At 41.4% G+C, this 16,600-nt stretch overlaps 1 protein-coding gene across 4 annotated transcripts in view; it reads right to left on the bottom strand.

Moving 5' to 3' along the window:
• The window catches only part of LOC107838987 (fatty-acid-binding protein 2), a 59,701-nt gene that overhangs the window by 27,599 nt on the left and 15,502 nt on the right, over positions 1 to 16,600 (bottom strand). The window lies entirely within an intron of this gene.

The raw sequence follows: 16,600 nt of genomic DNA, 5'->3' as shown, positions 1-16,600 counted from the left end.
TAGAAAACAGAGAAGAAGAAGAGAAATAGAGAAGAAGAAGAAGAGAAAAAAACAGAGATTGAAAAAGAGTAATAGAAAAGAAGGAAAAAGAAACTAGAAAATCCTAATAGGAAAAGAAGAAGAGGAGGAGAAATAGAGAAGAAAAAGAAGAGGAGAAATAGAGAAGAAGTCACATACCTTCACAGAGTTTTTCCAGAAAGGTCGCAGAAGCAGCAGCCAGCAGCAATGCAGTATTGCAGTCGTATAGTTCACTTAAGGGTTTTTAACTAAAATAAATTAAAAAAGGCAATAAAACCCTAAAATAAAAAAACCTTAAATATTAATTAAATAAGGCAATAAAACCCTAAAAAAAAACTTAAATATCCACAAAAGCGAGCTTTGCTGCGCTTTTTTTGCTTCAACGCTTCTCGCTACTGGAAATGAAGCAAGCGCTTTTTTCACGCCCCAACGCTTCAAGTGTAAAAAGCAACCTTGTGTCACTTTGCTTCGCTTCTCGCTTTAAGCGAGCGCTTCGGCACTTTTCACAACACTGGACTAGACCTGACATCTCTTTTCTTGTGAGTGTTGTAAGTCAGTTTATGACTTCCCTTGTGATAGTCATTGGGATGCAGTTGTTCAAATTTTGCGATATATAAAGTCATCTCTAGGTAAAGGACTACTCTTCGAGGATCGTGACCATAAGCATATCATTGGATATACATATGCTGATTGGGCAGGATCACCCTCTGATAGACATTCTACATCTGGATATTGTGTTTTAGTAGAAGGTAATTTGGTGTTCTGGAAGAGTAAGAAACAAAGTGTGGTTGCTCGATCTAGTGCCGAAGTAGAATATCGAGCAATGACTGCAGCAACTTGCGAGCTGATTTGGATCAAGCAATTGGTGAGAGAATTAAAATTTAAAAAAACTTGTAAGATGGAACTTGTATGTGATAATCAGGCAGCCCTTCATATTGCATCTAATCCAGTGTTCCATGAGAGGACCAAGCACATTGAGATTGATTGTCACTTTGTGAGAGAAAAGATACTCTCGGGAGATATTGTTACAAAATTTGTGAAGTCAAGTGATCAACTTGCAGATATCTTCACCAATTCCCTCACCAGTCCTCCTCGTATTAATTACATTTGTAACAAGCTGGGTACATATGACTTGTATGCACCAGCTTGAGGGGGAGTGTTAGAATATGAATAGGAATAGGAATAGCATATAGAATTATACTTAGAAAGAGACTGTAATGTAGTGTCCTATTAGGAATAGGATTGGAATATAGTGTCAATAAATAGGGTCTCAATGTAATAATTTAGAGACACAATTTTCAATAATATTTTATCTATTAATTCTCACAAGTTTACATCCCATTATTCATGTCTCCTCGAGAATGTCTAAGGCATACTTGCGTTGCAAAATAACAATGCCCGATCTAGATTGAGCTACTTCAAAACATACAAAATACTTCAGTTTGCAGAAGTCTTTAGTCTGGATATGCTAAAAGAGGTGTTGCTTCAAACTAATGATACCATTTAATCATTGCCTGTAATAGCGATATCATAAACGTAAATCACCAAACAAATACATAGATTGAGAGTAAAATGTCGATAAAACACAGAGTGATCTAATTCACGACGAATCATGTCAAACTTCTGAACTACTCTATTGACTTTCCAAACTATGCTCGAGAAGATTGTTTTAGACCATAAAGTGACCAGTGCAATCGACACACCGGACTTGACTCCTCCTGAGCAACAAAATTATGTGGTTGCTTCATATAAACTTCCTCCTCAAGGTCACCATGAAGAAAAGCATTTTTAATATCCAACTGAAAAGAGGCCAGTGTCAAACAATAGTCATGGATAGAAAAAGGCGAATAGATGTTTTAACAACGGGAGAGAAAGTATCACTATAATCAAGCATAAATATACGAGTGTACCCTTTGGCAACAAAGCGCGCTTTAAGTCGATCAATTTAGCCGTCCGAACCAATTTTCACTACATAAACCCAACGACAACCAATGGTTGATTAACCTGAAGGGGGAGGAACAAGCTCCCAAGTACCACTCGCATGTAAAGCAGACATTTCGTCAATCATAGCCTGTCGTCATCATGGATGAGAAAGTGCTTCTTTTGTGAACTTAGGGATGGAGACCGAGGACAAAGATTATACAAAGGCATAATGGGGTGATGACAGAAGATGATAACTTAAAAAGGTATAATAACGGTTAGTATTACAAGGGGACTATATAACTTTTCGAAGTGTAATTGGTTGTTTAAGAGGAGAAAAGTTTGTAGCAGGTGCAGAGTCAGGTGCAAGACGGGAATCATCTGAGCCTAATGTTGTATATAGACAACAATGACTTGAATAGTGACACTTTGGATGGAGTTGTAGAAGGTATTATAGATTCCCCAAAAGTTGGTGCAAGTAAGACTGGTGGCACTACGGATGGAGATGTAGAAGTAACGATAGGATCCTCGAAAGTCAATATAGGTAAGACCTCAGACATATGAAACACCCTGGGTTTTGGCCCTTGGAAATTTCCTGAGTTTTCAACCTTTTGTGGATCATAAGCTCACCACACGAGTTGTATGGTGAGGGTACGGGTCAGGTGACCCATCTCCTAGGATGTCTAGTGTCTGGTGGGTAAGTTTTAGTTGTGCTTACGGTTTGGTGGTACAGGTCGTATGGTTTGTGACGCGTTGTTTAGTTGATCCTTCACTTAATCTGAAACTTAGTAACTTGACTTGGCTCTAAGTACGAGTGGCTCACTATAAGCCGTTAGGATAAGGTACAAGTGGTATAGTGAAGTCGTATATTGTCCAGGGTCCTTTTTTATTCTGACCTGGATACGACTTAGGGGTACTAATCGTATGGTATGGGTACGAGTTGGACAAGGGAGTCGTATGATAGACAGTGTGTGGGTGTCCAACCTTCTAATCAAGGTACTAGTAAAGGGTACCACTCGTATAATGTGGGTACGAGTGAGAGGTCTAAATCCCCTGCTGCAGTGATTTTTAAAGTTTAAGTTGGGGGTATTCTAGACATTTCCCCTCTTGACCTTGTTTGACCCACGACTTAAAACACTATTGGGACTCTATTTACCCTATTATTCTCAATCAAAAACACTTTAAACACTCTCAAATCTCTTTCAAGGCTCTTGGTTCAAGAAAGGCTAGGGTTTCTTCAAGACAATCAATTCAGGGCTAACAAGGGTGGTTGCTCTCCGTACTCTTTGGTATCTAAGGCATGTTACTCCTCCCTCATTGTTAGTTCAACTAAATTCATGTTTTAATGAATGGTTTTTATGATATTATTGTGGGTTTATGTTGGGGTTTTGCAATATATGTTAGGGGTTTTGGTTATTAATGGTTGGATAAAATGTTTCCCAGGTTTTAGTTATGGTTTTCCATATTATAATGTTGGTTTGAACATCGAGGAATGCATGGTAATGGTAAATGGGTGTAGGGATACTTTGGATTCCCCAAATTTCTTGGTTTTGGTTTTGGAAACTATTCACTACGACCTTATGTACTATTCTCTAGCCTGAGCCGAGGGTCTATCGGAAACAGTCTCTCTACTTCTTCGGAGGTAGTGGTATGGACTGCGTACATTTTACCATCCCCAGACCTTACTTTGTGGGAATGCACTGGGTTTGTTGTTGGTTTTGGAAACTCTATGCCCTCAACATGTTTGATAAAATGCCAATGAGAATGATTTTGTCACATAGTTTGACCTTATTGAAACCCTTGCTTTGTATAATTTGGTAATGGAACTTAAATTAGTTTAAATGGTTTTACATAAATAGAAAAGGCTTTGGTGGCCATGGTTTTGGTTTAATTGGAAATCATGTGGGGTACATAGGAATCCCCCAAGTGTTGGCTAATGACATTGCTTGCAAGCTATAGTCGGTATAACGATACCATTACATAATGCCTTGGTAATTAACACATGGAATTGGTGGTTTGGTTGTGTGCTAACGGTTTTAATGGGGTAATAATGGCAGCTTGTGATAGCTAACCGTGAAGGTGTGAGTCCAATTGACGGACACTGGAAACTCATGTTTGCCGACATGAGAGTTGGTCATGGTAACCATATACTTGTGGGGTACACAGGAATCAACTAAGTTACATATATGTATCATGGAGGGTGAAAGGTACACGAGAATCCCGGACCCTTATGATATCTCTGGTTCGTGCGGCTACACGCATTGGGGCCCATTCAGGGGGTAACACTGGACCCATATAGCCCGTAGGTGGTTTCATGACGGTTAAGCTACGCAACCTAGGTTAAGATTTTAAATGCATGCTAAACCTGGTTCCCTTTTCCGGCATGGAATATATATATGAATAAATGTGATTACACCTAGTTACTTACTTGGATTTAAATGTTGGCATTATTTTATCCTTATTCCTGAGTACATGCTAGCGTTCACTGCTAACCCGTCTTCGGGCGCTGTATCCCCACGCGATGCAGGAATCAGCCATACTACTTTTCCTGCTCAGTGACTTGGGTTCAGGGACAGCATTATGTCGAATTAAAGTGGTAAGCTTCCATACTCCGGAAGACTCCATTTCATGTTATTACTTAGACTTTGGTTTTTGGCTATGATTGGGGGCATGTCCCGACCGGATACTATTTTAATTTCAGTTAGAGGCTTTGTGAGACTACTTTGGTTGGCATGGGTGGTGTCGGTATTGTTGTCAGCCTTGGCATTGGTTTTGGTATTGGGACTGACACCGTTTGAATGTATTCGATTTAAGATAGATCCATCTTGTTATATGTACGAAATTCATCCGACATAGGGTGTAGGGCGGTTATGGTTGGGCATTGGGGGTGGTCTCTGGTCCCGGTTGGGCTTGAGGCACCCGAATCGACTAGGCCCTGATTCGGATAGTGTCAGATTGGTATCAGGGCCCTAGGTTCATAGTCAATGGGGAGTTCACAAAGTCGTGTCAAGTAGAGTCTCTTTTAGGGTGTGTAGCGTGCCACACTCATAAGGGAGAGGCTACAAGGCATTTAGGAATGTTTCTCTTTCTTGTGTTCTATTTTGAAGCTGGGGAGTCTAAGTCCTGAGTTCTTCCCTAATTCCCATTTGTTCGTTTTTCAGATCATGCCTCGTCGAGCTGATGCTCACAGAAACTCCTCTATCCGAACTGGACAATATGGATAGGACACGCTCTATTTATAGAGACCAGACCCGATCTAGGGGTCCAGTTCTTGATTGTCCTGAAGTTCCACCGATTCCCTCTGGTCTATCTCAAACTCTTCAGGCTGAAGTGACAAACACTGAGTTTCGTCAGTCCATTCATATGTTGGAACAGTTGGTAGCTACACAGTCTGAGCGTGGTATTCCTGTTACTCCATCTTCTAAGGCCACAAGGGTTGGCCAGTTCATGAGGTTGAACCCTCCGACCTTTACTGGTGTTAAGGTGGAAGAGGATCCTCAAGGTTTTCTGGATGAGATGGAAAAGATCTTTTGTGTTATGCATGCCATGAATGTGGAGGGCGTGGAGTTTGCCGCCTAGCAGCTGAAGGATGTGGCGTACCAATGGTACGAGGAATGGGATCAATCAAGGGGTGACGATGTTGAGTCATCTTTGAGGGAAGATTTCTCTAATGCTTTTCTGGACCCTTTTTTTCTTTAAGAGTTGAGGGAAGCGAAAGCGGAAGAGTTTGTTAATCTGAAGCAGGGTAAGATGTCAGTCAAGGAGTATGCCTTGAAGTTCACCAGTTATTGAGGTATATTAAGGAGATAGTTTCTAGTATGAGGGCCCGGATGAGGAAGTTCGCTTCGGGACTCTCTCGTGAGTTGATTTTGGAGAGTAAAGCTGCCTTGTTGATCAAGAACATGGATATCTCCAAGCTGGTTGTGTACATGTAGCAGGTAAAGGAAGATAAGAAACAGGCTGAGATATGGGAGAGGCAGGGCAAGAAGTTTAGGTTCTATGAGCAGGGTGGTAGCCAACAGCAAAGTAGCAGGGATGGTGATAAGTGGCCCAACAATAAGTGGGGCAATTCTGGGTCTCACTCGGCGGCTAGTATTGCCTACCCAAAGCCATCGGATGATATGTGTTTCCATGGTGGCAACAACTTCAAGCCACAGGGTGCCCAATCTCAGGCTAGTGGGGCTCAGTCAACTCCATCATATCCTCCTTGCAGATTCTGTGGTCGATTGCATCGGGGTTTCTGTGATGAGAGAAGGGACAAGTGCTTAAACTGCCGTAAGCCAGGGCACATGCTCAGAAACTATCCTGTTGGTAAGGTTTCCTATAGGGAAAACAAGGATCCTATTACCTCTCCTTCAGCTCCGGCACCAAACGGTGCACCATCTGACCTCGGCACTGGTCGGAACCGTCTTTATGCTCTCACTACTCGCCAGGAGTCCGAGGCATCGGCTGATGTCGTGACTCGTATGTTGGAACTCTTTTCTCGTGATGTGTACTGTTTACTTGATCCGAGGTCCACCCTATCTTATGTGATCCCATTTGTGGCTGTGCATTGGTTTTGGTCCGGAGTGTGTTTCGAACCCTTTTTTTGTTTCTACCCTGATAGGTGACTCTGTGATTGCTGGAAGAGTCTACAGGGGGTGTGGTATCTGTTGGTAGTAAAGAAACTTTGGTGGATCTATCTGAATTAGATATAGTGGATTTTGATGTCATACTTAGGATGGTTGGTTGCACTCGTGCTATGCATCTCTAGATTGTCGGACTCGTAAGGTTGTCTTTAAATTCCCTAACGAACCGATTATTGAGTGGGAGGGTGGTTCCCTAGCTCTTAAGGGGAAGTTTATATCATATCTTAGAGCTCGGAGGTTGATCTATAAGGGGTGTTTCTATCATCTAGTCCGGGTTAAAGATTCTAACTTAGAGGGTCTTCTTTGCATTCCGTCCCTGTGGTAAATGAATTTCCTGAGGTCTTCCCTGATGACCTTCCTGGTGTTCCTCCTGATAGGGAAATTGAGTTTGGGATTGATCTTGTTCCGGACACTCGTCCATTTTCTATTCCTCCATATAGAAGAGCTTCGGCTGAGTTAAAGGAGCTTAAGGAGCAATCTGTCCTATTGTGTCTCCGTCGGGTGCACCGATGTCATTTGTGCATAAGAATGATGGTTTCCTTCAAATGTGTATTGATTACTGGCAATTGAATAAGGTGACGATAAAGAATAAATATCCCTTTCCAAGGATAGATGATTTGTTCGATCAATTACAGAGTGCTAAGTCTTTCCCCAAGATTGATCTTCAATCCGAATATCATCAGTTAAAGATTAGGGAGGAAGATATCCTTAAGACTGCCTTCCATACTCGATATGGGCATTATGAGTTTCTGGTTATGTCTTTTGGGTTGACCAATGCCCCGACGGCGTTTTTGGATTTGATGAAGAAGGTCTTCCATCAGTTTCCGAACTTGTTCGTCATTGTATTCATGTACGATATTCTGGTGTACTCTAACAGTGAAGTGGATCATGTCGATCATCTTCGTTGGTGTTGCAGACCTTGAAAGAGCAGCAGTTGTATGCCAAGTTTTTGAAATATGAATTTTGGTTGAACGCTGTCACTTTTCTAGGTCATATCATTTCTAGTGAGGGGATCACGGTAGATCGCAGAAGGTTGCAGTGGTTAAGAAGTGGCCTAGACCCACGACTCCAACCGATATTAGGAGCTTCTTGGGTTTAGCTGGCTACTACAGGAGGTTTGTGGAGAGTTTTTCTTCTATAGCTGTCCCGTTGACTAAGTTAACTCAGAAGAAGGTAAAGTTTTTTTGGTCTGACGCTTGTGAGGGTAGTTTCGAGGAGCTAAAGGATAAGCTAACATTGGCTCCGATTTTGACTTTGCCCAAAGGCACGGATGGGTTTGTGGTCTATTGTGATGCTTCTCGTGTTGGGCTTGGTTGTGTTCTGATGCAGCATAGAAAGGTAATAGCTTATGCCTCTAGGCAGTTAAAGGTGCATGAGAGGAATTATCCAACTCATGATTTAGAGTTGTTAGCTGTGGTGTTCGCGTCGAAAATCTGACGTCACTATTGGTATGGAGTGAATGTGGATATCTTTTCTAATCATAAGAGCCTGCAGTATGTGTTTACTCGGAAAAAGTTTAACCTCAGGCAAAGGAGATGGCTTGGGTTGCTCAAAGATTATGACATGAGTCTTCACTACCATCTACGTAAAACCAATGTGGCTGTTGATATTCTTAGCAGGTTGTCCCTGGAGAGTCTAGTTCATGTGGATAAGGAGAAACGGGAGTTAGTAAAGGATATTCACCATTTGGCAAACCTTGGGGTCCGTCTCCTAGACTCTGAGGATGGTGGAGTGTTCGTTCAGAAAGTGGTGCAGTCATCTCTTGGTGCTGAAATTAAGGAGAAACAAGTGTTAGATCCAGTGCTGGTGAGGATCAAGGGTGACGTTGGTGGGTAGAGGGTGATGGCCTTTGAGATTAGTGGTGATGGTACTTTGCGATACCAAAGGAGATTATGCGCATTTGACGTCGATGGGTTGCGAGAAAGGATCTTGGCTAAGGCGCATGAGTCGCGCTATGTTGTTCATCCCGGTTCGATGAAAATGTATCATGACCTTAAGGAGATGCACTGGTGAAACAATATGAAGAAGGATGTGGCTAATTTTGTAGCCAAGTGCATGGTGTATCAGCAAGTAAAGGTTGAGCACATTAGGCCCAGAGGTTTGTATCAAGAAATTGAGTTGCCCGAATGGACGTGGGAAGTGATCAACATGGATTTCGTTACTGGTTTTCCTTGGTCTCAGAATCAATTTGATTCGATTTGAGTCATCGTGGACAGGATGACGAAGTCGGCTCACTTTTTGCCAATGAGGACTAACTTCTCGGTGGAGGATTATGCAAGGTTGTATCTCCAAGAGATTGTGAAGCTGCATGGGGTATCTGCTTCTATTATCTCGGATCGTGGTACGCAGTTTTCATCTCAATTTTGGCGGTTGTTTCAGAAAGGGTTGGGGACAAGGTCGTTTCTTGCGTGATTGACTATGGTGGTAGCTGGGTTGAGCATTTGCCTCTTATAGAGTTGGCTTACAATAATAGCTACCACTCTAGCATCAGGATGGCTCCATTTGAAGCGTTGTATGGCAGGAGATGTAGATCTCCTATTGGGTGGTTCGAGCTTGGTGAGGCGGATATGCTTGACCCAGATTTGGTTCACCAAGCCATGGAGATGGTGGAGGTGATTCGGGATAGGCTTAAGGCCGCCAAAAGTCCTATGCGAATGTGAGGCGAAGAGAGTTAAAGTTTGAGGTCGGGGATAAGGTGTTCTTAAAGGTGTCTCCCATGAAGGGAGTGATGCAGTTTGGTAAGAAAGAGAAGCTTAGTCCACAGTATGTTGGTCCGTACTCGGTTTTGAGAAGGGTTGGTAAGGTTGTGTATGAGTTAAGAGTTGCCTTCTAATTTGAGCTCCATTCATCGTTGTTCCATGTTTCTATGTTAAGGAGGTGTATGGGTGATCTGTCTCAAATCGTGCCTGTCAAGGATATTGGTATTTCAGATTCCTTGTCTTATGAGGAGGTCCTGGTTGAGATCTTAGATCGACAGGTTTGTCAGTTGCGGACCAAGGATGTAGCTTCAACCAAGGTTCTATGGAGGAACCACAAGGTTAAAGAGACTACTTGGGAAGCGGAAAAGGACATGAAGTCCAAGGATCCGTTCTTGTTTTCTGCTCCGAAAATTCGTGCGGAAAGTATGTGTTCTTCATCATTCTTTTGTTTACATTGTTAAAGGAAATATTGACTTCCTTGCATTTTTGTTTTCAAACTTAGTTAAAGGTCTGAGTCGAGGTGTTGGGGTGTGAATCGTGCTAGTACTGCCTCGTTCCATCATTCGAGAACAAATGATCCAAGTGGAGGAGAATTGAAACACCTTGGGTTTTGGCCCTTGGAAATTTCCTAAATTTTCAGTCTTCTGTAGATCATACGACTCACCATACGAGTCGTATGGGGAGGGTACAAGTCAGGTGACCCATCTCGTAGGATGTCCAATGATTGGTGGGTGAGTTTTTGTTGTGGTTACAATTTGGTGGTACGGGTCGTATGGTTGGTGACAGGTCATTTGGTTGATCCTTCACTTAATCTGAAACTTAGTAACTTGACTTGGCTCTGAATACAAACGGCTCACTATAAGCCGTAAGGATAGGGTATGAGTGGTATAGTGAAGTCGTATGTTGTCCAGTGTCAAGCCCTTTTTTATTCTGTCCTGGATACGACTTAGGGGTACTAGTCGTATGGTATGGGTACGAGTTGGGCAAGGGAGTCGTATGGTGGACAGTGCGTGGGTGTCCAACATCCTGATCAAGGTACGAGTGGAGGGTACCATCGTATGATGTGGGTACGAGTAAGAGGTCTAAACCGTACCCTGCTGCAGTGATTTTTACAGTTAAAGTTGGGGGGTATTCTAGGCATTTTCCTTCTTAATCTCTTTTGACCCCACGACTTAAAACACTATTGGGACTCCATTTACCCTATTATTCTCAATCAGAAACAATTTAAACACTCTCAAATCTCTTTCAAGGCTCTTGGTTCAAGAAAGGCTAGGGTTTCTTCAAGACAATCAATTTGGGGCTTACAAGGGTGGTTTCTCACCGTACTCTTTGGTATCTAAGGCATGTTACTCCTCTCTCGTTGTTAAGTCAACTAAATTCATGTTTTAATGACTGTTCTTCATGATATTATTGTGGGTTTATGTTGGTTTTGCAATATATGTTGGGGGGTTTTGGTTATTATTGGTTGGATAATGTTTTTCCCATGTTTAACTTATGATTTTTCATATTATAATGTTGATTTGAACATTGAGGAATGCATGGTAATGGTAAATAGGTTTAGGGATACTTTGGATTCCCCAAATTGTTTGGTTTTGGTTTTGGAAACTATATGCCCTCAACATGTTTGATAAAATGTCCATGAGAATGATTTTGTCACATAGTTTGACCTTTATTGAAACCCTTGCATTGTATAATTTGGTAATGGAACTTAAATTAGTTTAAATGGTTTTACATAAATGGAAAAGGCCTTGGTGGCCATGGTTTTGGTTTAATTGGAAATCACGTGGGGTAAATAGGAATCCCCTAAGTATTGGCTAATGACATTGTTTGCAAGTTATAGTCGGTATGACGATACCACTACATAATGCCTTGGTAATTAACACATGGAATTGGTGGTTTAGTTGTGTGCTAATGGTCTTAATTGGGCAATAATGGCTGCTTGTGATAGCTAACCGTGAAGGTGTGAGTCCAATGGGCTAACACTGGAAACTCATGTTTGCCGACATGAGGGTTGGTCATGGTGACCATATACTTGTGGGATACACAGGAATCCCCTAAGTTATATATATGTATCATGGACGGTGAAAGGTACACAGGAATCCCCGACCCTTATGATATCTCCGGTTCGTGCGGCTACATGCACTAGGGCCCATTCAGGGGTAACACTGGACCCATATAGCCCGTGGGTGGTTTCAGAACGGTTAAGCTACACAGCCCAGGTTAAAATTTTAAATGCATGCTAAACCCGGTTCTTTTTTTCGGCATGGAATATATATACTCCCTCCGTTTCAAAAAGAACGACCTACTTTCCTTTTTAGTCTATTTCAAAAGGAATGACCCCTTTTCTTTTTTGGCAAAACTTTAATTTCAATTTTCCACATGGCACGTTTAGGACCACAAGATTAAAGGGCATTTTGGTACATTTAACATAACTTTAATTTAAGGCCACAAGACTCAAAAATCTTCTTTATTTTTTTAAACTTTGTGCCAAGTCAAAGTAGGTTCTTTTTTAAACTGAGCGAGTATGTATGAATGTGATTACACTTGGTTACTTACTTGGTTTTAAATGTTGACATTATTTTATCCTTATTCCTAAGTACATGCTAGCGTTCACCCGTTAACCCGTCTTCGGGCGTTGTATCCCCACGCGATGCAGGAACCGGTAATACTACTCCTCTTGCTCAGTGACTTGGATTCGGGGACAGGTTTGTGTCGGATTCAAGTGGTGAGCTTCCATACTCCGGAAGACTCCATTTCATGTTATGGGTTTCTCTACATGCTTTTGTTATTCCTTAGACTTTGGTTTTTGGCTATGGTTGGGGGCATGTCCCGACCGGATACTGTTTTAATTTCAGTTAGAGGCTTTGTGAGACTACTTTGGGTTGGAATGAGTGGTGCCGATATTGGTGTCAGCATTGGCATTGGTGTTGGTATTGGGGTTGACACTGTTTGAATATATCTGATTTAAGATTGTTCCATGTTGTTATATGTACGAAATTCATCCGACATGGTGTAGGGTAGTTATGGTTGGGCATTGGGAGTGATCTCCGGTTCCGGTTGGGCTTGAGGCACCCGACAGCCAACACGACTAAGACCTGGTTCAGGTCGTGTCAACATAGTAGGATGATCAAGATCAAAAGAAGATGTAAAGGTTGAGACTCAAAGAATGTGACACCGACATAAGGTACCGACGAAGATCAGGCCAGTAGCAACAATATCCCTTTTGTACTCGAGAATAACCCAGAAAGACACATTTGAAAGAACTAGGGGTTAATTTATCTTATCCTGAGGCTGAGGCTAAGTTATGAACAAAACATGTACTCCTAAAGACACGAGGGGGAAGGGAGTATAGAGGTGACTGAGGAAACAATATTGAATAAGGAATTTGATTTTGAATGGAAGATGAGGGCATCTGATTAATTAAATAGCGAGATGAGATAACTGCAGCGCCCCAAAAACGCAGCGGAACATAGGATTGAACGAGAAGAGTGTGAGTAGTCTCGATGAGGTGTGTATTCTTCCTCTGCTACTCCATTTTTTGGAGGGATATACGGATAAGAAATCTGATGAATAATTCCTTAATCAGACATGAATTGTTGAAATCGGAAGGACATGTATTCTAAGGCGTTATCACTACTAAAGGTACAAATAGAGACCGAATTAATTTTGTATTTCAGCACAATAACTCTTGAATATAGAAAACAATTCAGAGCAATCTTTCATTAAGAATATCCAAGTACATCTTGAATAATCATCAATGAAGCTAACAAAATAATGATACCCCAAGGTCGAATTGATTCTACTAGCACTAAATATCATAATGAACTAAGGAAAATATAAACTACGCATGATTCTCAGTACTATGTCGAAAGGTAATTCGAGTGTGCTTCCCAAGTTGGCACGACTCACAATCTAATGTGGATAAACTAAACAAACTAGGCACCATCTTTTGTAGTTTGAACAAACAAGGATGTCCTAAGTGTTTGTGAAGTATGTCTGAGGAATCTCTAATTGGATGTGCTATGGAGGAGTTAGGAGAGGTAAAGTAGTAGAGGTCTTGTGATTCATATCCTACACTAATTGTTTGCCCCATACTATGTTCATGCACGATAAAAGAGTCCTCAAGAAACTGTATGCCGCAATTTAGGGCACGAGTCAACAACTGACCGATGCAAGATTAAAAGGACTAGTAGGATAAAGAATAGAATTTAAAGTGACAGAGGATGGGGGATTCACATGTCCAACTCCTTTTGCTTTGGTTTGGTTACCATTGGTTGAAATGATAGTTGGAAGAGACTGTGAATAAACACCACTTGATAGAAGTGATATATCACCAAAAATATGATCAGAATCAGAGTATATGATACGGGCATGACCATGAAAATCGATGTGTGCAAGTGTGACAAGAGACCACCCAAGGAAGTGCATTGTTGTAGTGTGAGAAGGACCTAAAACACACCCAAAGCCGCCCTAATTTACACTTGAGAGACGCCCCCTTTTCACTAAGGGTCTTTTAGACATTTCATCTTTTATTTCTAATAGACTATAAATAGGTTAGTATTAGGTCATTTACTCTTAGTTGATTATTACTGTAAGTCTTGAAACATTGAAACACCAATTTCTCTCTAGTGTTAGAGTAGTATCCCAACCATAACTAGGGTTTCCCAAGTGTGGAATCACTTGTGTTGCAACTTTGGCTTGAGACGTTGGTGCTTGAGGACGTTAACGTCCCTCTTGTGTCACCGTAAGAGTTTGGTGATGCTTAGTGTAAGTGTTAGGGGTCCTTGAATTTGATACATTCTAGTGTTCTTAGGACTTATTTTTTCCTTTGTCAATCTACCTATCTTTATATTTTATTGTTATTTTTCGTGTGTTTTTGTTGTGTTGTTAAATCTGAAACTTGTGTTCATCTTGTTATTGTTGCGTTGTGAATTGTTTCGTGTCTTCTTGTTGGTTGTTTGGAATCATTTGGTATCAGAGTTTGTGGTTGATTTCGTTCTTACGGAATCAATCTTGGGCTAGCTCACTTGAAAAATCGAAAAAAAAAAAGAGTAGTTGTCTTGTGATGTTCCTTGGCCGAGAGTTGGTGTTCTTGTTTGCATCTTGGCCGAGACTTTAAAGACCTAGATCTAGGAGTCTTTTACTCGTCTTGAGGTTTTCTAGTGGTTTTCTTCTTCACCAACACCATTGAGTCTAGATCCAAGTTGAGCTTGAACGATTGTTGTTGGTATTGTTGTTGCGGATTAAAGTTTGGGCATTTGATGTGTTGTTGGTTCAAGGTTTGAACGTACATTATTGATATTGTGTTGTGGTCTTAAGCTTGAAAGTATTGTTGTTGTTTGAGAAGTCCAACAAGAACCTTAGTCTTCAAGGTTCTATTGGAAGTTCTTGGTGTTCTTGACCAATCTTCATGTCTTGTTGCAAGAAGAACTTTCAATAGTGGTGTTTTGATCCTAAAACTAAGTGGAGAGAAGTGAAGTCTTTTGTTTGTCTTGAAACAAGCCCAAAGAAATACCAAAAGGGTAAGGGGACAAAAAGATCTACAAAAAGACTTGCTACCGAAAGAGAGAAAGAAAACTTTCCTAGGTGTACAAAAGAGGAAAGGGACACCAATCTTGTTGAAAGTGAAACCTAGGTGGTAAGACAACTCAAAACCTTTTTGAAAGTGAAAAAGGGCTCCAATCTTGTTGTTTTCTTCTCCAAGGCCGATTATACTCCTTCAAGAATTGAAAGTTGAACAAAAATTCAAGGTTGGAAAAATAAGAACTTTTCAAACACCGCAACCAATCCAAGGCTGCCACATCACCTAATTTCCGTACAATACCAATTTTAGGCTCACAATCTTGGGTTCTTAGTTTCTTTTGTTATTCCTTAGTTTCGTTTATTGATTCTAATACTAATTGACAAGCTAGTACTCATCTACTAGATTGTAAATTAGTTTTGAGTCCGTTTATTCGTGTTTGCGTTGTTGTGTGCTTTTGTCTTTTGAAATCATTGTTAGTTCTTAGCTCAAGTCTGACAAGATTTGTTTGAGTTTCAAATCGAAATCTATTTCGGACAAGAGTAGACTCATCTCTCAACTCCTCACGAACTACAAGCCGACTTAAAACATTTATGAAGCCAAGTGTGAGATAATCAAGGTGTGAAAGTGTGGTGAGGATACTATTGAGCTAATTATTTGTTGTTTTGTAGGTACATTGCAATGGAAGGAACCACGTCCTAATCCGTGGAACAACAATGCTACTAATACCATTTTGGCTCACCTTGAGACCCTTACGCGTAGCATGGACAAGATACAAATGGATGTCTTCGTTGAAAGGGGATATGTCCACCATTAGTGGGAGGTTGGAACGAGTAAAAAGCCAAAGGAATTCCCGACCTTCTACTCCTCAACACTATCATGTGTCGTCAAGTGGGCATGATCAAAATACCTCTGCAACCATTACCCCCAAAACTTTGCATCAAATGGTCCATCCCCAAAACCAAGACCCCAATAGGCCAACTCATTCACAACCCCATCAAGACCCGCATAAAAGACCTTGAAGCCAAGTACCACCACCAAACCCGAGCCCTCCAATCCAAACTTCACTTAACCAAAGGCCTCAATTTCCACCAAATCCAATTCCACCATTACAAGCTCCACTTAACCCAAATAAACCCGTCCATGTAGAGGGATATGGTAGAGGGGAACAACATGAGGGATATAGGGCTTATGATGATGCTTACATGAGGGAAGAAGAGATGAGAGGTAGGCATGGTGATCAAAAGGAAGTCCAAGGTCGAGAGGGGAGAATTGGTCCATGAAACCAATATGGGAACCAAAACCGAGAGGTGAGCATAAACTCCATCAAAGTTAGCCTTCCGATCTTCAAGGGTGAGAGTGATCCCGAGGCTTATCTTGCTTGGGAGTCCTCTTGTAACAAGATATTCCAAGTGAATGATCTAACCGAAGAGAAGAAGAATTGTTATGCTATAGCTCAATTTGAGGGGTTTGCAAACACTTGGTGGGAATATGTCAGGAGGTTTGGGAATGTGTTGATTGAGGGGCAACCCCCTCCATGGTTTAGGTTGAGGTACCTTATGAGGCAAAGGTACTTACTCGAGGATTATAAGCATGAACTCCTTGCCAAGTTGTACAACTTGCGGCAAGGAAGCAAAAGTGTCACGGCTTACTATGATGAGTTCCAACAATTGATGTTAAAGCTTGATCACCGAGGAGAACAAGTGAATCATGACATCATACGTTTCAAGGTCGGGTTGAATAGAGACATCTACTCACGCATGACACTTCACAAGTTTGACACTATAGATGGCATCTTCCAAGCGGCATTAGAG

The sequence above is a fragment of the Capsicum annuum genome, chromosome 8 (genome assembly GCF_002878395.1).
Source record: "Capsicum annuum cultivar UCD-10X-F1 chromosome 8, UCD10Xv1.1, whole genome shotgun sequence".
NCBI classification, from domain to species: domain Eukaryota; kingdom Viridiplantae; phylum Streptophyta; class Magnoliopsida; order Solanales; family Solanaceae; genus Capsicum; species Capsicum annuum.
Note: the sequence above shows the minus strand (reverse complement) of the source record. Positions and strands in the feature narration are given on the sequence as shown.